The sequence below is a fragment of the Bos mutus genome, chromosome 16, assembly GCF_027580195.1.
Source record: "Bos mutus isolate GX-2022 chromosome 16, NWIPB_WYAK_1.1, whole genome shotgun sequence".
Taxonomy (NCBI): Eukaryota; Metazoa; Chordata; class Mammalia; order Artiodactyla; family Bovidae; genus Bos; species Bos mutus.
In genome coordinates, this window is record NC_091632.1 from 41885086 (window position 1) to 41909173 (window position 24088).

Below are 24088 nucleotides of genomic sequence, written 5' to 3' on the forward strand. Positions count from 1 at the left end.
GGCTCCGACTCTGCCCACACAGCAGCTCCCCTCGGGAGGTGCTCCTGCCAAGAGTGATTTCCTTCAGGGCCCGAGGCCTGTCCAAACAGCAAGGGTGTGCAACGTAGCCTGTGGTATGGTTTCCGCCCCTCGGTAGTATGCTGGGAGCAAGTAGGCAGATCCTACCGTCCTGGGCCTCTCCAGGGTCCCCTGGGAAGAGACAGCACGCTATGGGCTTAAGGGTTGGGTTCTGGAGTCAGAAACATCTGGGTTCAGATCCCAGCCCTGATGCTCAGGGGCAGAGTGACAGCCCAGTTTTACCACTGTGAACTTCCGTCTCTTCTGCTGACTGGGAGACTCAACCCAGCTTTCAGGTGAGGAGGCCCTGAACCTGGGTTTCATGTGGTTTCCTGGGCCCTTCAGGAGAGACCCATGGCCAGAGGCACGGGCTCCAGCGAGAGCAGGCAGTGTGTCCCCCATCACACCCATTCATCACACAGTAGGGGTCACTCGGGTGCTGGGGCCTTCGTCTTACACAAAGCGGGCTCTCAAGTGCTGACCTGGGGCGGGAGCAGCAGGAGTTCACAAGAGGCGGCAGTTCTGGGGCTTTGGGGAACAGGCCAGGGGGCCAGGAAACACTCCACAAGTGGGGAGCCTCAAATTAGGTGTTGAGGAAACACTGCTGATGTCACACCCACCCACCATGTTTGCTGAGCACCTACTGTGTGCCAGGCACTGTGCGACGGGCTTCGGATGGGACGGAACCTTCCTCAGGGCTTCCCATCTGGTGGTGGAAGAGACGAGGCTCAGGCGATGGGAGAGCCTGGCCGGGTGCGGAGGTCAGGAAAGGCTGCTGTGGGTCTCGGCTCAGGCCCTCCGGTGTGCTGGCCTTGGTTTCATGGTCCACAAGCAGAGGGCACTGGAGCTGCCAGAACCCCAGAGGATGGTTCCTGTCGTGGTCCGTGCGCAGGCTAGAAAAGAATTTCCAGACATGAGGCAGAATGAGAGGCGAACAGAGTTTATTAGAGTGGGAGACGCTGTTAGAACAGCAGGCCCGCTCAAGGGAGAGTCGAATCTTTTCACAGGCTAGTAGCCAAATTTTCAGAGCTTCAAGATAGAGAAATTCCTACTGGAATGGTGGCATTAAGTAATTGGTTAGGATGCTACAGGGTGGATATTTTACCTAATGTGGGATCAGGGAACTGGCTGGTTTAGATCTAGAGGCTCATGACAAGAGTTGCTATGGAGCTTGGTCAGTCCCAGAGATTTTTATCCTGTGACCTTGGTACAGGGCTTCACACCTGTGACCTTGGTATAGGGCACCACAGTTCTCTCTCGGGTCCTGGCAGCCCTGATGGGATGTGACTCCCAGGTCTCCCTCCCCAGGGGCCTACTGATGACCTGGAAGCCCCTTGGAAGTGCAGAATCTTCGAGAGTGTGGCTGGGGAGGCCGATTTACCAGCAAAGCTGTCCGTCCAGCAGTTAGTCCTTCCTCCTGCACTTGCCAACGTGCCCAGGCTTCAGCTCCACCTCCCGGGGATCACCCAGAACCTAGAAGCCCCTAAGGGGAGACGGATCTTCTCTCTTGGGTCTTAGCTGTCCTTCCCAGCTGCTCTGGGGGACAGAGGGGACCTCCACACATGCACAGGGCTTCCCAGATGGTTCAGCGGTAAAGAATCCACCTGCCAATGCAGGAAACACCAGTTCAATCCCTGGGTCGGAAAGATCCCCTGGAGAAAAAGTGAAAGTACCATAGCCTGCCAGGCTCCTCTGTGCGTGGAATTCTCCAGGCAAGAATATTGGAGTGGGTAACCATTCCCTTCTCCCCTGGAGTAGCAAATGCCAACCCACTCCAGTATTCTTGCCTGGAACATTCCACGGACAGAGGAGCCTGGCAAGTTACAGTCCATGGGGCTGAAAAGAGTCGGACATGATGGAGCACGCGCTCACTCCACACAGGCACAAGTTACAGAGTCATTGGGGAACATTCTTGCAACTGTCCCTGTCGGGCAGAGAGAAACCACCACAGGTTGACAATCCCACATGTGGCTTCAGGCATCCGCAGCAGAGTCTCTCAGATACGGCTTCCAGACAGAGCTCAGCCCGCTCTTGGTACACGCCAGCTGCCTGGGTGGTCTGGTATCAGAATGAAATCCAGAGGCCAGAAGGAGCCTGGGTTCAAGTTGCCACCAATTTCCGGCAAGTTCCTTGTGGAGCTTCAGGCAAACCTACTGGCTGAGTAGGAAAAAAACAGACCCTTCACTTGAAACCAGATGTTAGCATCTGTCCAGGAAGCCTGGAGTGCTGCAGTCCATGGGGTCGGACACGACTGAGCGACTGAACTGAACTGAACTGCACCAGCCCAGGAAGCAGGCTCCCCCCACTTTCCCCCCTTCCTCCCCCCTCCAATCCTAACTTGCAGGCTGGGTCAGTCACCTCCCCGCCACATGGCAGACGAAGACCCTGTTCAGAGGAAGCAGCTTCTTAGCGGGCACCTAAAAATATTGACTTGGGTTTTTTTCTTTAAATAGAAAGGAAATTCAGCTCACTCCACCCCAGTCCTCCTCCTCCTGGGTAGTGAGTGGGCACCCTGGAGACCTCACCCAGACTCAGCTTCCCCGACACTGAGCAGCTATGGCGGTCTGGGAGATGGAGCGAGGCCAGGGTGGAGGACAGGGAGGGACTCGCCCACTCCTGAGGGCAGATTCCTGGGGCAGGGTAGGAGGGCCTGACATTTTAAAAAAACATTTATTTGCCTGCACCAAGTCTTAGTTTCTTTCGGCATGCAGTGTTTTTCGTTGCAGCATTCGAACCCTGAGTTGCGTCATGTGGGATCTAGTTTCCTGACCAAGGATGGAACCCACACCGCCTGAAATGGGAGCGTGGGGTCTTAGCCACTGGACCATCAGGAAAGTCACAGATCCAATGTCCAAAGCACCATAAGTCCAGAGGCTCTGGGCATCTCTGTGACCTAGAAATCACAGGATGAAGTCATAAACGACCCCTGATGCCCCGGGACACCTGGCTTACTGACCTGGTCTCCTTTAGATCCTCCAGGCACCTGGCGGCCGGGCAGGAGCTCTCCCTCTGGCTCAGACCCCGGGGCTCTATGCTCTGCCTGGGCCTGACAGCCCCGCTCCCATGTCTCGGTGGCTGGCTCAGGTGGGTCCTCAGCACATGGGGAAGAGCTGTCCCAGGGCCCCCTCCAGACAGGATACCTGTCTGGATTCTGAGCCACCATGGAACACTCGAGAGAGATGCTTGTGCTCAGACTGGACCGTCTCCAAGAGAGGAGTGAAGGGAGAACCATGTGTGGAGGAGTATGGCCCCCAGGTCAGAGCACAGATAGGTCTGGGTGAACACAGGAACACAGGAAGCTGGCCAGTGGCCTTGGGGAGAGGGGACGGGGGATCCCTTCGTACCATTTGAAGCTCCTTTTTTGGACTCGATTTGTGTTTTAATCAAAATAGCGCACGCAAGTAGTTTTTAACATTTCAGAGTAAAGTAAAACAAGTAAAGCAAAATTCCCCAGCAATTTCCTGTCCCACCCCTCCCTACGCCCAGTTGCTATACCCAAGAGGTGGCTACTTACAATTCTTTTTTAGCTATTTCTTCTGATATTCATAGCTGTATTTCTCAACAGCTTGTTTATTTTTTCACTATGACATCATCCAAATGTAAGAACCATATCGAATAATGGCTAAGATGCTGACTTTTGAGCCAGATTACTTGGGTTCAAATCTAGACTCTGCCACTTACTAGTAGCACAAGAATGAATAAGTTATTTATCTCATCATGCCTCAGATTTCTTATTATAATGTGGGATAGTAATACCTGTCCCATGGGGCTCATGTAAGGAGTAGATAATTTACACATGTACTTTGGGCCTGGCATGAAATAATCTCTCAATAAGTGTTGGCCGTCAACATCATTTATTATTAACATCCTTTCATGAGAGATAAAAATCCACACTCCTTCCAACTTCATAAGATAGTTACATCACTATGTTTTTATTTTTTTTAATTTTTGGCTGTGCTGGGTCTTCATGGCAGCACTCAGGCTTTATTTGCGGCACTTGGGAGCTTCTCTCTAGTTGTGGCATTTGGGCTTCTCTACTTGCAGCACGAGCACACAGGCTTGGGAGTTGTGGTGCACAGGCTTTGTTGTCCTGCGTCATGTGGGATTTTAGTTCCCTGATCAGAGATCCAAGCCAAGTCCTCTGCATTGCTAGTAGATTCTTAACCATTGGATCACCAGGGGAGTCCCCACCATTTTGATTAAATAAACATTTATTGTGTTTATTGTAAGGACTTATCTGGTGGCTCCAATGGTAAAGAATCTGCCTGCAATGCAGGAGACCAGAGTTTGACCCCTGGATTGGGAAGATCCCCTGGAGAAGGAAATGGCAACCCACTGCAGTGTTCTTGCCTGGAGAATTCCATGAACAGCCTGGTGGGCTACAGTCTGTGGAGTCACAAAGAATCTGACATGACTGAGTGACTAAACACACATACATACACATACATCTAAATATCATTTATAGCCGAGCCACATAGTATACTATGATTAAATTTCTTTTCTGGTGTGTGTTTTGCTCTGTTTTTCCTGTGGTTAATTATTGCCTTGTCTTTTAATTTTGTATCACTAATTCTTCCCTCAAATCCCCGAGAAAACTGTGACTCCCCTCAACACAGGCATCCACCAGTCCCGCTTCTGGAGCCTTGTGGCCTCAGCTCCAACCCTGCCTGGTTACTCCCCGAACAAGAGTCCACCACGGGCAAGGGCCGTGAGAAGGAACACCCAGGTCCTGACTTCTAAATCTTCCTCTCCAGCAAGAGGAATCAGGGCTCCTTGGGAACATGGCTGTAGCAGGGCAAGTATAAAATGAGCCCGGAACAGCTCGCCGTGTAGGAAAGGACAGGCACCAACGGTGGCACGCAATTGTGGAATGGGTCTTTCTGCTCTGAAGGCCTTTATTGGGACGACTGGCAGAACTCGTAGGGTCTGAGGATTAGATATGTTCACATCCCAAAGTGAGGCTCCTGATTTGAAGGGATGTATTGTGCTTAGGTACGGGAGTAGCCTTGTTTTGGGGGATGTTGAGGGATCATGTCAGAACTCTCAAGTCATTCAAGAATTTTAAATTATTATTTATTTTATTATTTTTGTTTGGCTGGGTCTTCATTGCTGCTTTCTCTTTGAGGGCTTTCTCTAGTTGCAGCAAGTGGAGGCTACTCTCCAGTTGAGGTGCATGGGCTTCTCACTGCAGTGGCTTCTCTTGCTGGGGCACAGGCTTCAGCGGTCGCAGCACATGGGCTCAATTGTGGTGCATGGGATTACAGCGCATGCTGCTGTTGCCCTGAAACATGTGGAATCTTCCTGGACCAGGGATTAAACCCGTGTCCCCTTCCTTGGCAGGCAGATTCTTATCCACTGTACCACCAGGGAAGTCCAAGGAAAAAAATTCTTTACATTGTTCTTGCAACTTTCCTGTGAGTTTCAGGTCACTGAAAAACAACAGCAAAATTATTAGTAAAAGTAGAGAGTTGTTAGGGAAGGTTGTACCTTCTCTTTGCTATAGCAGCTCACAGATGATGCAGATGCTGCTAGTCTGGGTCCCTGAGTGAAGAGGAGGCAGGGCTTCCCTATATGTGAGATGAATTTGGAGTGTGGATGATAAGTCAAAACTCTGAGCTCTGGGGAACTGGTACCATCATAATCTCACCTATCTTGATCAGCTTGGAGGCTCTGCTCAAATATCTGCCATCCTTGGCTCCCCTTCACCTTTGAAAGAGAGGCTTAGAAAGTGGATGGAGAGACTTAACCTGACAGTCCAGAGGTTGGGAATCTGCCTCCCCATACAGGGGGCATGGGTTCGACCCCAGTCCAGGGAGACTCCACATGCCTTGGGCAACTAAGCCCTTTCTCCACAACTACTGGGCCCGTGCTCTAGAGCCCAAATGCCACAACGCAGCAAGAGAAGCCACCACTGCGATGAGAAGCCTGAGTAGGGGCATGGGAGGGTGGGAGTGGTGCTTATCCACGGGTGGAGTGCACTTGTTTGTTGAGGGCCCTCAACTGTGAGAATCTATAGGTCTTTGCTCTTGGACGGTTTAGTTTTTCCCAGAAAGATCCCTCTAGTTTCTCGTCTTTGGAGGAAAAGCTTGGTCGCCAGTGCCCTGGGAGCTGGTGAAAGAAGCAATGTTTCCACTGTTACCAAACCAAGCTTGAGTTCACGCACCCACTCACAGTAAAGCCAGTCTACTGCTCCTGGGTTGTGGTGAAGGACAGTTCAGTGTTTATTGCAGGCACCAAGCAAGGAGTCTAGGCAGCTGGTGCATAAAAGGCCTGAATTCCCCAAAAGCTTTCAGGGAAAGGTTTTTTTAAGAAGACAGGACAGAGGAGCCTGGTGGGCTATAGTCCATGGGGTCACAAAGAGTTGGAGTGAGACTTCCTTGGTGGCACAGTGGATGAGAATCTGCCTGCCAATGAAGGGGTCACGAGTTTGGTCCCTGGTCCGGAAAGATTACACATGCCTCGGAGCAACTAAGCTGCCCACCCTAGAGCCTGTGCTCCACCACGAGAGAAGCCATGGCAATGAGAAGCCCGTGCACTGTGGTGGAGAGTAGCTCCCACTTGCCACAACTAGAGAAAGCTAGGGCAAAGCAATGAAGACCCAGAAAAAGATAGGGGAGGGGAGAGGGGTTGTGATCAGTTTGTGGACATTCTTCTGATTGGTTGTGATTGGTGAGTGGTGAGGTAAGTGGGAGTCAGCATCATTAACCTTCTGGTTCCAACCAGCCTGGGGTCTGCATGCTTATGGGCAGTATATAGTTATCTTCCACCTGCTGTGGGTTTTGCGTGTGCTTACTCAGTCCTGCCCAACTCTTTGCCACCCTTAGGACTGTAGCCCGCCAGGCTCCTCTGTCCATGGGATTTTTCAGGCAAGAATACAGGAATGGGTTGCCATTTTCTCCACCAGGGGATCTTCCTAGCCCAGGGACTGAAGCCGAGTCTTCTGGGTCTCCTGCATTGCAGGTGGATTCTTAACCTGCTGAGCCGTCGAGGAGGGCTTCCCTGGTGTCTCAGATGGTAAAGAATTTGCCTGCAGTGCAGGAGCCTGGGTTTGATCCCTGTGTTAGGAAGATCCCCTGGAGAAGGGAATGGCTTCCCACTCCAGTATTCTTGCCTGGAGAATTCCATGGACAGAGGAGCCTGGTGGGCTATAGTCCATGGGGGTCACAAAGAGTTGGACATGACTGAGTGACTTTTACTTTCACTTTCCATCAGGGAAGGTCATGGTGGGGGTTTTAGTATCTGCAAAATAGCTCAAAGGTTCAGCTCAGTTCAGTTTAGCCGCTCAGTCACGTCTGACTTTTTGCGACCCCATGGACTGCAGCACACCAGGCCTCCCTGTCCATCACCAACTCCTGGAGTTTACTCAAACTCATGTCCATTGAGTTGGTGATGCCATCCAACTATCTTATCCTCTGTCGTCCCCTTCTCTTCCTGCCTTCAATCTTTCCCAACATCAGGGTCTTTTCAAATGAGTCAGTTCTTTGCATCAGGTGGCCAAAGTATTGGAGTTTCAGTTTTAGCATCAGTCCTTCCAATGAATATCCAGGACTGATTTCCTTTAAGTTGGACTGGTTGGATCTCCTTGCTGTCCAAGGGACTCTCAAGAGTCTTCTCCAACACCACAGTTCAAAAGCATCAATTCTTCTGTGCTCAGCTTTCTTTATAGTCCAACTCTCACATCCATACATGACTACTGGAAAAACCATAGCTTCGACTAGATGGACCTTTGTTGGCAAAGTAATGTCTCTGCCTTTTAATATGCTGTCTAGGTTGGTCATAACTTTTCTTCCAAGGAGCAAGCGTCTTTTAATTTCATGGCTGCAGTCACCATCTGCAGTGATTTTGGAGCCCCCCAAAATAAAGTCTGTCACTGTTTCCACTGTTTCCCCATCTATTTGCCATGAAGTGATGGGACCAGATGCCATGATCTTAGTTTTCTGAATGTTGAGTTTTAAGCCAACTTTTTCACTCCTATTTCACTTTCATCAAGAGGCTCTTCAGTTCTTTTTCCGCTTTCTGCCTTAAGGGTGGTGTCATCTGCGGTTACTGATATTTCTCTCGGCAGTCTTGATTCCAGCTTGTGCTTCGTCTAGCCCAGCGTTTCTCATGATGTACTGTGCATATGTTAAGTAAGCAGGGTGACAGTATACAGCCTTGACGTGCTTCTTTCCCGATTTAGAACCGGTCTGTTGTTTTACGTCCACTTCTAAGGGTTGCTTCTTGGCCTCCATACAGTTTCTCAGGAGGCAGGTCAGGGGGTCTGGTATTCCCATCTCCTTAAGAATTTGCCACAGTTTGTTGTGATCCACACAGTCAAAGGCTTTGGCATAGTCAATAAAGCAGACTTTTTTTGGAACTCTTTTGCTTTTTCGATGTCAAAGGACATGGCTAAGCATATTATCTGTAGTCCTTGAGGAGCAACTAAAGGTCCCTGGCTTTGTTTAATGGCTCAACTATGATTATTTTACCTTGCTTGATTGTTTTCCTCCAATCTGATTCCCACTCAGCAGTGGAAGTGATATATGCAAAATGTGTATCGGAATAATTAACGTGCTCACAAGGCTCTAGGCAGTATGCCTTCTGCCTGTCCCTTCAGCCCACATGAATGGCCCCTCCCCCATCTCTCCTGGCTCCTCCAACTCCCTGCTGCAGCTCCTCCAAGTGTCAAGCTCCCACCTGCGTGAAGCATCGTCCCAGGGCCTCTCTGCCTGGATTTTCCTTCCTTGCCTGCTAGTCATCCTCTGCCTCTTCTCCAGCTCCCAGCTCTCATCCTATCCGACCCGATTCCGTCTTCCCATTGCACGCTCTCCTATGTACCCCTTCCTCTGTAGACCTGTCACAGGAGTTATTTTCACTCTCACTTTACTTTGAGCTCCACGCACTGTAGGCTCTTGCATCAGTCGGCTGTTGCTGCATAACAAACCACCCTAAAACACAGTAGCTTCCAGCCACAAATCATTTGTTCTCACTCACATTTCTGCAGGATGGCTGGGGGCCAGTTACTCCCACCAGGCTTGACTGGGTGACTTTGCTTTGGAATCTAGAGCTCCCTGATGTGGCTCAGAGCTCTGTTCTATGCGTTCATCCCAAGGAAGAAGGGGTAGTAGAGACTCTTGAGAAGCTCTTCTGATGATCACAGAGGTGCCAAGAAGTAGAGCCCAGCGGTGCAGGCTCATTCAGTCTGGTTGCACCACACACTGCTTACATCCCATTGGCCTAAACAAGTCTGAGTTCCAGGTCACGGGGTGGGGAAGGAGCATCTCCAGTGGCTGGGGTAGAGGACAATAAATATTTCTCTCCAGCAGTTTTCAGTCAGCATTTGCTTGAGCAAGATCAAGCATATGGGCATAAACAGATGCAGAATTCCAGGAGGGTCCTGCATGCTTTCCAAGTTTGACAGGCCCAGTGCTGGCCTTCAGGAAAGTGTCTGGGAGATTTAATGCAAAGGTCAACATTAAGATCCCATGGAAGAGCATAGAGATGCCCATCCAATTTCATCATGGCCGCAGAGGGAAATCCTGGGGTGGACTCTCTCCTCACTTCCCTAACCGCTCTAGTGATTTCTCCTTTCATTACACCGACCCTGTAGATGCCCCACAGCCCACAGCCAGCCAGCGGTCAGCCCTGAGTGCCCTGCCCGAGAGAGCGTGCTGCCCTGCTGGCCACACCCAGCAGTGCCCTGCTTTCCCTCTTCTGCTCTCAATGACAGACGGCGTGTTCCCATGTCTGGAAGTTACCTCTCAGAACCTGTTCCCAGGGTCAGGCAGGAGGCTGACCGAAGCTTCCCTGCTCAGCCTGGAACTTCAGCTGGGCAGCCTTTTCTACTCACAGAATCCTCCTCCACGATCATACTATAGGTTTGGATACCTTAATTCTTTCTCTCTTTTAAAGTTTATTTGTTTACTTTTGGTTGTGCTGGGTCTCGGTTGCTGCCCAGGCTTTTTCTCCAGTTGCGGCGATTGGGGCCTACTCTCTCATGGAGCATGGGCTCTTGGGCATGCAGGCTTCAGTAGTTTCGGTTCGTGGGCTCTGGAGCACAGGTTCAATGGTTGTGGTGCATGTGGTGCCTAGTTTCAGGCGCTCCATGGCACATGGGCATCCTCCCAGACCAGGGATTGAACCTGTGCCTCCTGCACTGTGAGAGAGATTCTTCACCACTGAGCCACCAAGGAAGCCCCTGGATACCTTAATTCTTTCTTCTTCCAACCTGCTCTCTCCTGGAGAGACATATTCAGGACATTGCCAATGAGCATACAGAACCAGCATCACCAATTCCCAGCCAGAAAGTGCCAGGCTTTGTGCAGAAAAGTGAAAGGACTGATGCTGTAAGGTCTTGGAGGCATTTTGCCAGCAGTGAGGCAGAATGGGAGCTGATTCATCTCTTTCTCCAAACTGGTCTCTTGTGGAATCAATGCTAAACCTTAAAAGCTCGCAGCACAGAATGGGAGCTCACTCCCACTAAAATGCTTGCTTAATGAGTGTGGTAGTAGAGCTTCTAGCTGGAAGAATGGGTATCCAGAGATGAGCATGGAATACAGAGGTCAAAGCTGAGTCCGGACTCATTTTCAAGGGGTCGACCAAACATGGCAAACTGCTGTGGGGGAACAGGAAGGAAATATGAGTCCCTGACTATCAGGGGTCTCTGCTCTGCCATTTGGGACGACGGGTGACCTTTCTAGAACCTTTTCATAGAGATTTAAAAATGTATATATTTGTTTGGTTGGTTGTACCAAATCTTAATCGGAGCACGTGAGCTCTTAACTGTGGCATGCGAACTCTTAGTTGCATCATCTGGGATCTAGCTCCCTGACCAGGGATCAAACCTGGGCCCCCTGAACTGCGAGCACGGAGTCTTCGCCACAGGACCACCAGGGAAGTCCCATATGTAGAGTCTTAACGATCGAACTGAGTCCACTTGAATACTTTTGTATTCAAGTATGTTTGTATGTATGTATGTTCCTAAAGAAAAATAGTCCACCGAGCAAATTTATATAAAACGACTCTTTCTTATCAGTTAGTCTCTGAAATGATCTCATTTACTGTTTATTTTCTGTCTCTCCCCCTCCCATGGAAATTCTCTGAGGTAAGGAGCCTGGTCCGTTTTGTTCACTGCTCTCTCTCCAGCCTGCAGAATAGTGCTGTTCAATACTTATTCATTTGGTTCTTCAATATTTAGTAAAAGAATAAATACTTGGAGAGGTGCTTCACTTGTACTGGCATTTGACTATAATAGTGAAGATGTTCCCATGGGGGAAAAATACACTGAAAGACTATTGAAAATGTCCACGGGAGAGTCAAGATAGGCATCAAGGTCTCAGCCAGCTCACTTCCTGGCACTAAAAGTGTTTTTGAAGAACTTTTCAATAATTATTGTGACAAATCCAAGGTCATCTATTCATTTCTTCTCAAGGTCATAGGAACTCTCCTCAAGCCTGGTTGCTACCCAATATCTCATTTAAAGTAGCTGAGGACTTCCTTGGTGGTGCAGTGGTTAAGACTCCATGCTTCCAATGCAGAGGTCACAGGTTCGATTTCTGGTCAGAGAACTAATATCCCACATGCCACATGATGCAGCTAAAAAAATTAAAAAAATAAAATTAACCTGCGGAAACTTTGCTCAACATCACCCCTTTGTTCTGATGACCAGCAGTGTCTGATAGAGCTACACTGCAATATCACACTCTGCCAGCAGGTGTCACTGTCTGCTAATTATGTGATCCGGAGTGAACCCCAGAAGAGTTAAAGAGACTGTCTACCAAGTCCCAGGTGGCACAGTGGTAAAGAATCCACTTGCCAGTGCAGGAGACATGGGAGACTTGGGTTCGATTTCTGATCAGGAAGATCCCCTAGAGTAGGAAATGGCAACCCACTCCTGTATTCTTACCCAGGAAATCCTATGAGCAGAGCAGGGCAGGCTACATTTCATGGGGTCACAGAGAGCTGGACACGACTGACTGAGCAGGCACGCACTAACTCATGAATGCTCTAAGATCAAAGTTCTGAAAGGTAAGGTCTACTCTACTTCAGTTTTACTTCATGACATCTCGTATTAAGGATGCAGAATGGGTCTAAATTCGAAAAATATGTTTCAGTTCTTTTTGTTCTGGTGGATCTTGTCACACTTTTGTGTTATGGATCCCATGATTTTCTAGAAAACTTATTTTTTTTTTTATTGTCAATAATAGTATCTCTGACTCACTTTGTTGTACAGCATCAAGTAACACAACACTGAAAAACAATCATACTCCAATAATAAAGTAATAATATCTAAAATGTGTCTATTATCTTGACATTCCTCAAAACTTTCTGCATTTCATTTTAACACAATACCTTGCACATGTTGTGCTCAATTAATATTTGTGGCATGACTGCTACCCTTCCCCCACCACCAAATTCTGGGAAACATGTAGAGCGATTCAACAGAGGAGGAAACTGGGTCCTAGAAAGATTAGGTAACTCGCCCAAGGTTACACAGCTGGTGAATGACAGTGCCTGCTGGAAGATTCTTGAGACTACAAGGAGATCAAACCAGTCAATCCTAAAGGAAATCCACCCTGAGTATTCATTGGAAGGACTGATGCTGAAGTTGAAGCTCCAATACTTTGGTCACCTGATGGGAAGAGTCGACTCACTGGAAAAGACCCTGATGCTGGGAAAGATTGCGAGCAGGAGGAGAGGGTATCAGAGGATGAGATGGTAGATAGCATCACCAACTCAATGGACATGAGTTTGAGCAAGTTCTGGGAGATAGTGAAGGACAGAGAAGCCTGGTGAGTTGCAGTCCATGGGATTGCAAAGAGTCGGACGTGACTTAGCTACTGAACAACAACAATCAAGACTACACAGTTGGTGAATGGCAGCTGGGGTCTGCATTACTTGTCTAACACCAACTCTCTCGTCCATTCCCTTCAAACACCAAAAGGGACTCAGAGACAATGGGAGCCCCGAGGAGGCGGGAGCTTGTGAAGGCAGCAGAAGTCTGCTCTAAAGGCTTGCAGTGTGTCTGAGATAGCTCTGGACAGACCTTTTATCATCACAGACAGCAGCTGAGAGACTTCTTTGGTAGTCCAGTGGTTAAGACTCCAAGCTTCCACTGCAAGGGGCATGGGTTCGATCCCTGGTCAGGGAACTAAGATCTGGCATGCTGTGTGGTGTGGCCACAAGAGAAAAAAAAAAAGAAAAAGCAGCTGACAGCTAATTTGTTATCTAACAATTTCTCCCCATAATTTTCCCAAAACAGAGAAGGGAACAAACTGTGTTTATGCAAGTGATGAAATGTAAGTGGAGGTGGAGGTGCAGTTGAGGGGGGAGATGACACCACCAGAAGCCCATCATGCCCCCTCCCTACTCACCCCCATGGAATGACAGATAAGTGGTTTAAGACTTGAGTCAGTCTTCTAATTCCTGGATGGTTATCTGCTGATGTCACAATATGTAACAACCCTGATACTGGGAAAGACTGAAGGCCAAGACAGACGGGGGCGGGAGAAGATGAGATGGTTTAGATGGCATCACCGACTCAATGGACATGAATTTGAGCAGGTTCTGGGAGATAGTGGAGGACAGGAAAGCCTGGCGTGGTGCAGTCCAGGGGGCTCACAAAGAGTTGGACACGACTTAGGGACTGAACAATAACATGTATCTTTTTAACAAAACAATACTGCTCGTGCTGATAGGACGAGTATACACCCCTTTCATACAATCTGGACTCCACTATTGCTCAACACTGTTCCCAGTCACTGCGGGATGACCAGCTTCCCAGCATCGGTCGGCCTACCTGCCCACGTCCTGGAGGAGAGGAAGGCTCACTCCCCAGGGATTCCTCTGGGAAATTTAGGTCAGTGCGATCTCATTACCCACTGGATCAGAGCTGATATGTGGGAGTGCTGAGGCTGTCTTACCTGGAACAGTGTGTTTCAGGGTCCTCGTATCAAAGGTGGGGTCTCAGGTCCCAGATGGATGGCCTGCCACTCGAATTATACCTTGGTCTGCCTCAGTCTAAATTTCCTAAAGGAAATCAACCCTGGATATTCACTGGAAGGGCTGATGCTGAAGCTGAAGCTCTAATACTTTGCCCACCTGATGCGAAGAACCCGTTCATTGGAAAAGACTCTGATGCTGGGAAAGATTGAAGGCAGAAGGAGAGGGGGGCAACAGAGGATGAGATGGTTGGATGGCACTGACTCAATGGACATGAGTTTGAGCAAACTCCGGGAGATGGGGAAGGACAGGGAAGCCTGGTGTGCTGCAGTCCATGGGGTCGCAGAGTCGGACATGACTTAATGATTGAAGAACAACAACAAAGTTGAACTCCAAGCTCTGCTACGACGAGGCTTTTCACCAGTTACTCCTGCTGATGCCGGAATCTTGGCCTCTGGGCAGTGGTGCCGAACTGAACCTCTGAAACAGAGTTTGGGGTGACATAGAAAAGGATACTTTTATTGCTTTGCCAGGCAAAGGAGGCCTCTGTGGGCTCCTGTCTTTGAAAACTGTGTGTCTCAACACTGGAGGATTTGATGAGGAGCTTTATAACAATAGTACAAGGGTGGGGTTGCTGGTAAGACTAGGCTGTGTGCAGGACCTGCAGTCCTTTGATCTGCTCTCAGGTGATCTTTATTTTTAAAATTTTGGCCACACAGTCAGGCATGTGGGATCTTAGTTTCCCGACCAAGGATTGAACCCAAGTCCCCTACAGTGAAACAGAGGAGTCTTAACCACTGGACTGCCAGGGAAGTCCACCAGGTAATCTTTGTGATGAACTTTGGTTTCTTCAGTCTGGCCTCAGGTGGTCCTCCCAAGGCATGGAGAATGCTGACATCTTCCATTTGTTGGGTTTCAATTCTGTGTACTCAGTGTACTCGGTCGTGTCCGCCTGTGTGCGACCCCATGGACTGCAGTCCACCAGGCTCCTCTGTCCATGGAAGTTTCAAGGCAAAATACTGGAGTGAGTTGCCAGTTCCTACTCCAGAGGATCTTCCCCAGCCAGGGATGGAACCTGAGTCTGTTGTGTCTCCTGCGTTGGCAGGCAGATTCTTTACCACTCGTGCCCCATCAAGAGTTTAAGACACTGTTAAGTGTGTCCCTTGAGGCAGAATGAGGACCCTACCCCAAGGCTGTTTCTTGGTTGTTCCTCCCTTGACTCTGCATCACCCCTCTTCCTGGATATGCAACTGCTTGAAACAGCCCTTTAGAACTCCCGGGAGGTGCTGGAGCCTGAACGGAAAGGCTCCCTGTGCCCAGGAACCCCTGCAGGGTTCACTGCCTGATCTCTACAAGTCAGTGTAACAGTTCTGCCCTTATAGTTATGGTAAAGATGAAATTACTACGGAACCACATTCTTCTTAACAGCTTCTCCAATGTGAATCTTCCATGCCCTTCAGTGAACACTACACACTACTGGGGGTGGAGGAATGTAAAGAGATTTGATCTTTCCAAAGTTCTTTCTTTAAAATCTTCCCAGTTCTAGAGGGCAAGTGACTGCTCTGTTGAGGGGAGTGGAGGAAAACTCCTTTGGTGGCTTGGAGCCAGCTGACACTTTTATACAGACAAGTCTTGGGTGGGGTGGTGGGTACCCGCCTGGCACTCTTTCATTCATTCAACAAACATTCATGGGGAACCACCAGCTGTATGCTCAAGGCCATCAAGAAGCTGGTGATGCCCTGGTACTGGCCCCTCAGGGTCTAGGAATCCCAAGACACCCTCCCTGGGTCCACCTAGATGGAAGTGCCTCAGTCGGGGGTGGGGGGGCTGGGGGGGGCGGGGCTCCAGCAGGACTGGCAGTCCTTGGATTATCTGCTGGCCAATGAACTGCTCTCCTGTGCCCTAGAAGTACAGAACTTTTAGTTTCTGATAATTTGAGATGAGGGTTTTCTAGGTGGCTCAGCAGAAAAGAATCCACATGCAATGCAACAGAAGTGGGTTCGATCCCTGGGTGGGAAGATCTCCAGGAGAAGGAAATGACGACCCATTCCAGTATTCTTGCCTGGAAAATCCCATGGACACAGGAGCCTGGTGGGCTATAGCCCAGGGGGTTACAAAGAGCCGGACAGGACTGAGCGACTAAACAAGCAAAGCCTTGCTGCCAAGGTTATTGAAATAACCCTGACCCTCCCAAGAGGCCAAAAATATTATTATTAGTAAGCCCCCCCCCCCAACCCCGCCCCTACGCTGACCCAGCACCGCTGCAGCCCTCCGGGTGTTGCAACCAAGGCCTCTTACCCAGCGGAGGCTGCCCAGCGTTTCCCAAAGACGCCTCCGGAGGGACCACAGCCTCGGCGCCGCCCGGAGCGCCCCGATGGCCTCCGGGTGGGGCGATGGCGCAGGCAGAGGAGGGGGGGCGGTGGCAGAGGCGGTGGAATGACCGCCGGGCACGTGACATACCACCCGCCCCCCCGCCCCAGCCGTGCACGCCGCCCCCCGCGCGACCGCCTGAGCCCCAGCCGGGGGAGGGGCGAGGCAACAAGAAGAGGGGCGGGGCGGGGCGGGGGCGGGCTGGTCCCGCCCCTAGCGCGTTCCTTTTTCACTTTAAAGCCTTTGGTTGCATTTTCTTCTGTGCACAGAAGTAGCGCGCTCGCGGCAGGCACCAGGCTCCAGCGCTGGCGCCGGGGCCGCGGGGAGGAGGCGACTTCGCTCCCTGCGGCGAGAAGCCTCCTCGGCCCCGGAGAGCGGGCGGCGGCGGCAGCCTCCCCGGAGCGGTAGGCAGGGCCGGGCGCGGGGACTGGGTGGGTGGGGGTCCCGGCCAGGCGCGTGCTGGAATCGCAGCACCTGGGGATCGAGTGGGCACCCGGGCGCGGGGCTGGGGTGGCGTCCCGCCTGGAGACCCGGTACGGGTACGTGGGGAACCCTTCTCTCGCCACGGGTCCCAGGAGAGGGGCCCGGGGCGCCGCCCAGCGCTGCTGCGGCTGCTGCCCGTGCAGGCGCGGGCAGGTCGCACGGCCCCGGGCCCCACCTGCGGGGACGAGACGGGGCGGGAGTCCAGGCGGCCCGGAGACCGTCGGACCCGGGATTGAGTCTTGGCGGCTGCAGACCTAGGAAGAAGCCCGGGACGCACGGCGGCCCCCGGCGACTTCTAGTTGTCCAGACGCCGGGGGCCTCGGGATCGTCCCTACGGCGGAGGCAGGGGCGCCGACCTGCCCCTTCCGCTCAGGGGCAGCGCGACCCCACTCCACGGAGTTACTGTCGCTTTTCCCGCCGGTGGGGGCCGGGATCCGCATCACGGCCCAACTAAGCACCATCGGGGGTCCCCAGCTCCGCCGGCGGCGCCTCCCCCAGGGAGCCCGCCGGGCGACACCCCGGGCGGCGCCGCCCTCCCCGCCGCCCCGGAGCCGCCGCGGCTGCTCGGGCAACCAGGGGAGAGCCGAGAGTTCTGTCGGGAAATCGATTAAAACAGAAAATCCAGAGCAGCCCGGGTCAGTCGGTGGTAGCTGTCCTGTTCAAGTTCAAGGCAGAGGCTCCCGGCAATGCTAACGGCCCCGCGGGGCGATGGCTTGGTATGCCGGGGAGGGACGGCGAATTGTGTGTGTGAGTATGGTGTGTGCTGAGTATGTGTCTTTGTGAGCCCGTCTGCGTGTGTGCGTGAATAAGTGTATGAATGTGTATGTGTGATGTGTTTGTGTGTGTGTGCCTGTGTGTCTCTGAGTGTGTGTTTGTGCGAGTTAGTGTGCACCTCTGAGTGTGTGTGTGTGGTGAGTGTGTCTCTGTGAATGTGTGTGCATCTCTGAGTGCGTGTGTGTCTGTGTGGCTTGAGTGTGTGTATGTGTGTGTGTGTGTGTGTGTGTGTGTGTGTGTGTGTGTGTGTGTGCCATCCATGGTAACCTGGCAGTGAGGATCGCTGGCTCCTGGATCCGCTTAACTTGCCTTTCCCTGCTTGGTTCTCAAAACAGGGCTGCCCTGAACCAGGGTACAGGGCAGGAGGGCAGGGCGCCTGGTACCAGCTGAGGAGGGTGCAGGCTCCTCCCTCCCTCTCTCTTTTTCTCTGAAAATGAACTGAACAGTTCGGGGGTGAGTTGGCAGGGGCCGCTTCCTGAGTGAGTAATATTTAATTAAATGCTCCAGCCAGTAGCATCAGAAACTGGTCATGAGTTGAGTTTTAACAGGTGTTGATGGTAAAAAAGCATCTCTGGTGACTAAAGCCTGGTGTCCTTGAAAGAATTCTCTCCTGGGTAGAACATTTAGGGGGGGCAAACCTGGAATCCTGGTTTGGATGTGAGGACAGGAAGCAAGCTAGGGGGCAGGGCTGTCCCTCCCTTTTCTGATGAACCCATTCCTGACACCACCCCCTTCCCAGTGGCTCCCCCACTGGGAATCACAGAGCTGGGGAAGCCGTGTCTTATTAATACTTATGGGGCATTCATCTGGGCCGACCCTTCCTTTCCTGCAGAAGCCCAGAGAGGGTGGCTGGCTTACCCAGACTGCACAGCCAGAGCTTGTGGACCAAATCTCGGGAGCCCTAACTGTTACTGGTTGGTTACTGTCATTGGTTACTGTCGCTAGTGCTGAGATCATGGGCCAGGCACTTCGTGTCTCCCCAGATGTCAAGTGATGGGCTGGATCAGATCATTTCAGTTTTCTTGTTCTCTTACTGCTTTGTCTTCTGCAAAGCGAGCTTTACCCAGTAGATGGAGAGAGAGAGAGAGAGAGATGGGGTGGCATGGCCTAATGCAATAATAACTCTACAAACTTCCTTTCCTTTCCCAGTCTGGCTCCCACTAGGGAAGCAGAGAGAATAAAAACAGAGGCACATTGACCGCAGTGGCTCTGACAGTCACGAGCAGGGCAGGCCTGGCGTCAGAGAGGTTGGGGCTTTAGGGAGAATCAGTGGGTTCTGGGGCTTATTAGGGAGGAGTGGTTCTGCCCGGGGTCCCTGATGATGTCACTTTGGAGCTGGGAGAGGCTACTTTCATTGGGCTGCTCCAGCAAGTCTGAAACCACCCTTCAGTGGGCTCCCTTGGGTTGCCTGGTAAAACTCTGACATGGCCTGGGCAGTCATCTTCCTTTGAAGCAGGGGAGGAGGGTAGGTGTCCAGCTGATGGAGGCCCACACTGCCTGCTGCTGAGCTGAGAATGATGGCTGCATGTTCCCTCAGGGCCGTACCTTCTCCCACCTTCCCTCTCCTCCTGGGTGAGCAGAGACTTGCCTGCCTTGTATTTTCACATTTAGTAAAACCTCTGATTCATACAGTTTGCGAGCTGTGTTCACGAGCTTCGTCTAGGAATTTTGCAACAATTCCTCCCAAGAGCTAGGTTCTGGCTGTTGTTCATGATCGATTTATCTTTGTTCCTGAAAAGTTTGAGAATGAGCTTCTTAATCAGGACAGAAGCACAGGGTATGCCTCGATCCACCTAGGGATGCATAATCTCATCCTTCCTCCACAGGCCTGACTAATGAAATTCAGGCTTAAAAGGACCTTTATTTTGGACTTTCAGCTGAGTGCTCTTCTATATCTCGGTTATCTGATAGCCTCCCTCCCACCTCCCCAATCTAAGAGTAAAAATTCTGCTCCAGTAGGTGCCAGACACTGTGCTGCTAAGTGCTTTATGGGTGAGATCTTGTCTGACACTGATGATGGTAAGAATAAGAATATTAAAGAGAAATAATGTTATCTGCTACTAGGCTCTGATCTGAGTCCTTGACACATTAACCCTTGTCTTTTTCCTAAGAACCCAGGGCAGCAAGTGGGTTCTTCCGCTGTCCACATGGCTTGGCCAAGGTTAGGATTTTGGCACCTAAGCCCTTAATCAGTACAGCCTCCCACCTCCATCACCGTAGCCTTTCCTTAAGGAAGCATGTGTTAATTTTTAAGTAAAAAATTGTTATGATTATGGAAAATTTCAAACATATACCAAAATTGAGAGAAATATAAGGTTCCCTCACCAGCTTCAAGTGTCAGCATGCACACACATGAATGTATATGCACATATGCACGCCCGCCCCCACCCACACATAAACACACATCACACACACGTACTGTTCCTGGCTTGTGTATGGCTCGGATGCTTAGTCGTGTCTGACTCTTTGGGACCCCATGGACTGTACCCACCAGGCTCCTCTGTCCGTGGGATTCTTCAGGCAAGAATACTGGAGTGGGTTGCCATTTCCTCCTTCAGGGGATCTTCCTGACCAAGGGTTTGAACCGGTATCTCTTGCATCTTCTGCATTGGCAGCAAATTCTTTACCACTGTGCTACCTGGGAAGCCCTTTCCTGGCTTGTTGGGAAACAAATCTTAGACGTAATGTCAGGTTACCTGTGAGTTCTTCCTAAGAAGCTGTTAGAGGAAGCATTAAGTGTCCAAGGGGCTTCCCAGGTGGCACTAGTGGTAAAGAATCCACCTGCCAATGCAGAAGACAGAAGAGACATGAGTTCAGTCTCTGGGTCGGGAAGATCCCCTGGAGGAGGGCATGGCAATCCACTCCAGTATTCTTGCCTGGACAATCCCACGGACAGAGGAGCATGGCAGGCAACGGTCCACAGAGTCACAGAGTCAGACACGACTGAAGTGACTTCATGCACGTAAATATCCAAGATGTGGACTTTGGAGGGCGAGCTGGGGTAAAGGTACTTTTCCAGACTTGGAGCTGAGGGTCCTTCCTGGCTGGGCCAAGGGGAGGGTGGCTCTAGAGAGGGATCTGTCCTGTTGCCACGCACCACCCGCTGCAACCCAAAAAACGTTTGGGAAACTTCCTGCTGTTTTGTGTTTTAAAAGTTCTATTCCTTGCCCAACATAATGAAGAAGTGCGTCTGCTGGTTGGGAGACATAGCACACAGGCTCCCTGGGCCTCCGTTGGAGGAGCTGCCAAGGCACAACCCTAGCTGCGCCCCCCAACCAAGGCTGGGCCTGGGCAAGGCAGGCCTGGGCTTTCAGGCAGGGCTGGACAGCAGGAATGTGGAAGTGGTTGATCCACAAATGCTGTGCCAGACCTAAGCCTGAGCTTAACCGTCTTGAATTCCCCTGTGGATGATGGTGGGCGTGAGAGCCTCGGCCGCCCTCGGGGTACCTCTGGAGGAGGAAGGAGGTGGTGGGTCATGCGGTCCCAAGGCTGTGGACGTGTGGGATGTCAATGCCACACTGAGTAGAAATCTAGGATCAACCTGGTGACACGGTCTTGACAGGTGCCCCAGCTGTGAACAGCCCTCGCTGGACAAGCTGCTTGTGGTCACACACAGCTGCCGGCTCTGCCCTCGGGGCCTCTGGTTGTTCAAAATGTTGCCTTGGGTTCCGTCACATCTGTTTCCTGCCGGGCGGATGGCAGTGACCACATTTTCAGGGTGAAATTGGCAGGTTTGGTGACTTGTTGGGCGTAGGGCATGAAGAAGTGGGAAGAGTTGCAGGTGTCTGTTGGGAGGTCAGAGTGGCTGGTGACCCTTTAGGGAGGGCTGGGGGCTAAGGAGACATGGGTGTGCCTTGAACCTGTCCCAGGTGGAGATGGTCTCTGCAGATATGTCCAGATGGCAGGTGGGCCTAGGGCTCAAGAGAGAGGTCTGGGCTGGAGACAGAAACTTTGGAACCTTCTTTTAAAGCGGGTTAGTGCCATCCCACAAGAGAGTGTTTGGCATGGGGTGAGGCATGCCTGGGGCATGGAACCCTCATTCCCAGCATTTCAGCTAGAACTGGGGAAGAGACCCTGGCACTAGCACCCTCAGCCTAGTGTTCCCGCCTGGCCTGTGTGTCCTGGGAGAGTCCACCCCGACAAAGAGGGTGTGTGCTGGGGTCTCCACAGTTGGCACCTGGATGCCCAAAGGCCATCTGGAAAGACTTCTCTTGGCTTAAGGGTTTGATTTTTCTCTCTCTTATCTTAATCATGGTAAAATGTACATAACATCAAAATTATGTCTTAACCACCTTTAAAAGTTCTTTATTTGATTTTTGGCTGCACGGGGTCTTTGTTGCTGCCCGAGGGCCTTCTCTTGTTGTGGCGAGCGGGGCTGCTTGTGGTGCACGGGGCATCTCATTGCCCTGGCTTCTCTGGCAGAGCACAGGCTCCAGGTGCACAGGCTTCAATAGTTGTAGCACCTGGGCCCAGCAGTTGTGGCACACGGGCATAGCTGCTCTGTGGCATGTGGAATCCTCCCGGACCAGGGATCCAACTCGTATCCCCTTCCTTGGCAGGTGAACTCCCATCCACTGTATCACCAGGAGTCCACATCTTAACCATTTATAAGCGTACAGCTCGGTGGTATTAAGTACTTCACTTTGTTCTACCACCATCACCCCCTCCATCTCCAGAACTCTTTTCATCTTGTGAAACTGAAGCTCTATCCCCATTAAGCACTAGCTCCCCACCTCCCCTCTCCAGCCCCTGGCAACCACCATTCTACCTTCTGTCTCTGTGAATTAGACCACTCCAGGCCCATCAGATAGCTGGAATCACATGTGCTTGTCCTGCTGTGACTGGCTTACTTTTCCTAGCATGATGTCTTCAGGGGTCATCTGTGTTGTAGCACGCGTCAGAATCTCCTTCCTTTTAGGGCTGAATAACATTCCATTGTATGCATGGACCACATCTTGCTTATCCATTCATGCGAGGCTGGACGCTTGGTCTCTGCTTTTTCATTGCTCTCCCTGAGAGTTATAGGCTCCCGGGAAGGAGCCCTCATCGTGGGCCTTAGGGGTCCCTGTGGGAATGCAGAGTAAGGGGGCTCTGATGGTGGGCTCTGGGGCTCCTGCCCCTCCCCAATGTGACTGGCCCAGCTTCACAGCTTGCTGTGCCCTCCAGCTGGTCAGAGGTAGATGAGGCTGCTCATGGGGTCATGCATGGACCTGGGAGCCAGGGTCACAGCCGGGGGGAGGGGCCCCAGGACTCAGGCTTCACTTGGCCGAGAGCTCCCAGACCTGCTGTTAGGGTGGGAGAAGCGGCCCCTCCAGCCCCATCCAGCTTCTCGTTCCCAGGGCAACATACACCTGGTTTCCCCTCCCTCACTCCCCTGGCACTGGAAGGTCTTTCCAGGAGCTCCTGGAGGTCCCCGTGCTAACTGCCCAGGCTCTCCAGGACCTTCTAGCTCATGTCCACTCACCATCCTGCTGCTTTGGCGCCGTGGCCCCCTCTCCGCCTACAGAGCACTCTCCCCCGCCCCCTTCCACCCGGACCACTGCTGCCGCCTCTTGGCCCTTTCTACCTTGTCTCCCCCACAGACCCCTCCCACCCCCACCCACAACCCCTCCTCACATCTCTCTTGGGCCACCCACCTCCTCATGCCGGCCCCCCTCACCCCCTCCTAGCTTCAGTCACCAGCATCTGAATCCTGCTGACTACCCCCACCCCTTGGACTCTCGTCATAGGACCTGACCGCCAAGTTTTCAATTCCCAGATCGGCATCTTCCCCACGGCTCCGTGGACCATCAGGAACTCCAAAACAAGCCTCTTCTCGTGCGCTGTTATTGACCCACTTGTGTTCATTCTTTCATTCAAACTTTTGTTGAGCCCCTGTCGTGTGTGGCCAGTCTGCTGGGGCTGAGAATACAATGATGGAGTTGAGGGGGGTTCCTAGCTCTCCGGGTCCTATCTGTCGAGTGGGAGATGCAGGCTTGTCTCCCTGATGACCTACCCTGGGGCGTAGAGGGATACTGACAGAGAGAAGGTCGTCAGGAGGCAAGTGGGCCTTTCAGGTGGAAGGATGGCAGGTGTGGAAGGTGAGTGTGGGCCAGTGTGTGGCTGGAGTGGGGCTGAACGAGGGCAGAGAGGATGGAAAACACCAGGAGGTGAGTTTGTGGGGGAGAGGGGCCAGGATATTAGGAAACACTCCCACAGGGAGGGGGAGGACACCGGGGGATACTCCAATGGGGAGGGGAGGACACTGGAGGGTGTTCCCATGGGGAGGGGGGACTTTGGGGGTTGCTCACACTGGGAGGGGCAGAACCCAGTGGATGCACCTGGAGGATGGGCTCTCGTGTGGACTCTTCAAGGCAGTGACTGAGTGTTTCAGGGCAATGACTGGTTCTGTTGGCTGTCTCCACCTTCTTGGCCATGAGTCCCCACAGCAGGGTGGCTGAGTCCTGGGCCTCCATCGTGGTGGGGTACATGTTGCTTCCTGCTC

The 24088-nt window shown here is 51.9% G+C and overlaps 1 protein-coding gene and 1 long non-coding RNA gene across 3 annotated transcripts in view; one reads left to right on the forward strand and one right to left on the reverse strand.

The window, feature by feature from the left end:
• Positions 1-24088, forward strand: part of LOC102267212 (SPRY domain-containing SOCS box protein 1) — a 134685-nt gene that overhangs the window by 47072 nt on the left and 63525 nt on the right. The window contains exon 1 of one of the 2 annotated variants that reach the window (XM_070385188.1): positions 16602-16751. The exons of the other annotated variant lie outside the window; for it this stretch is intronic. The gene's annotated coding sequence lies outside the window, so the exon portion shown is untranslated. Of the gene's footprint in view, positions 1-16601; positions 16752-24088 lie in introns of those variants that run through there. 2 annotated transcript variants of the gene reach the window in all.
• LOC138991271 (uncharacterized) lies at positions 5129-16737 on the reverse strand. The gene is made up of 3 exons (XR_011467282.1): positions 16276-16737; positions 13959-14457; positions 5129-5486 (listed from the first exon to the last, which is right to left on the reverse strand). It is a non-coding gene; the product is annotated as an uncharacterized lncRNA (long non-coding RNA).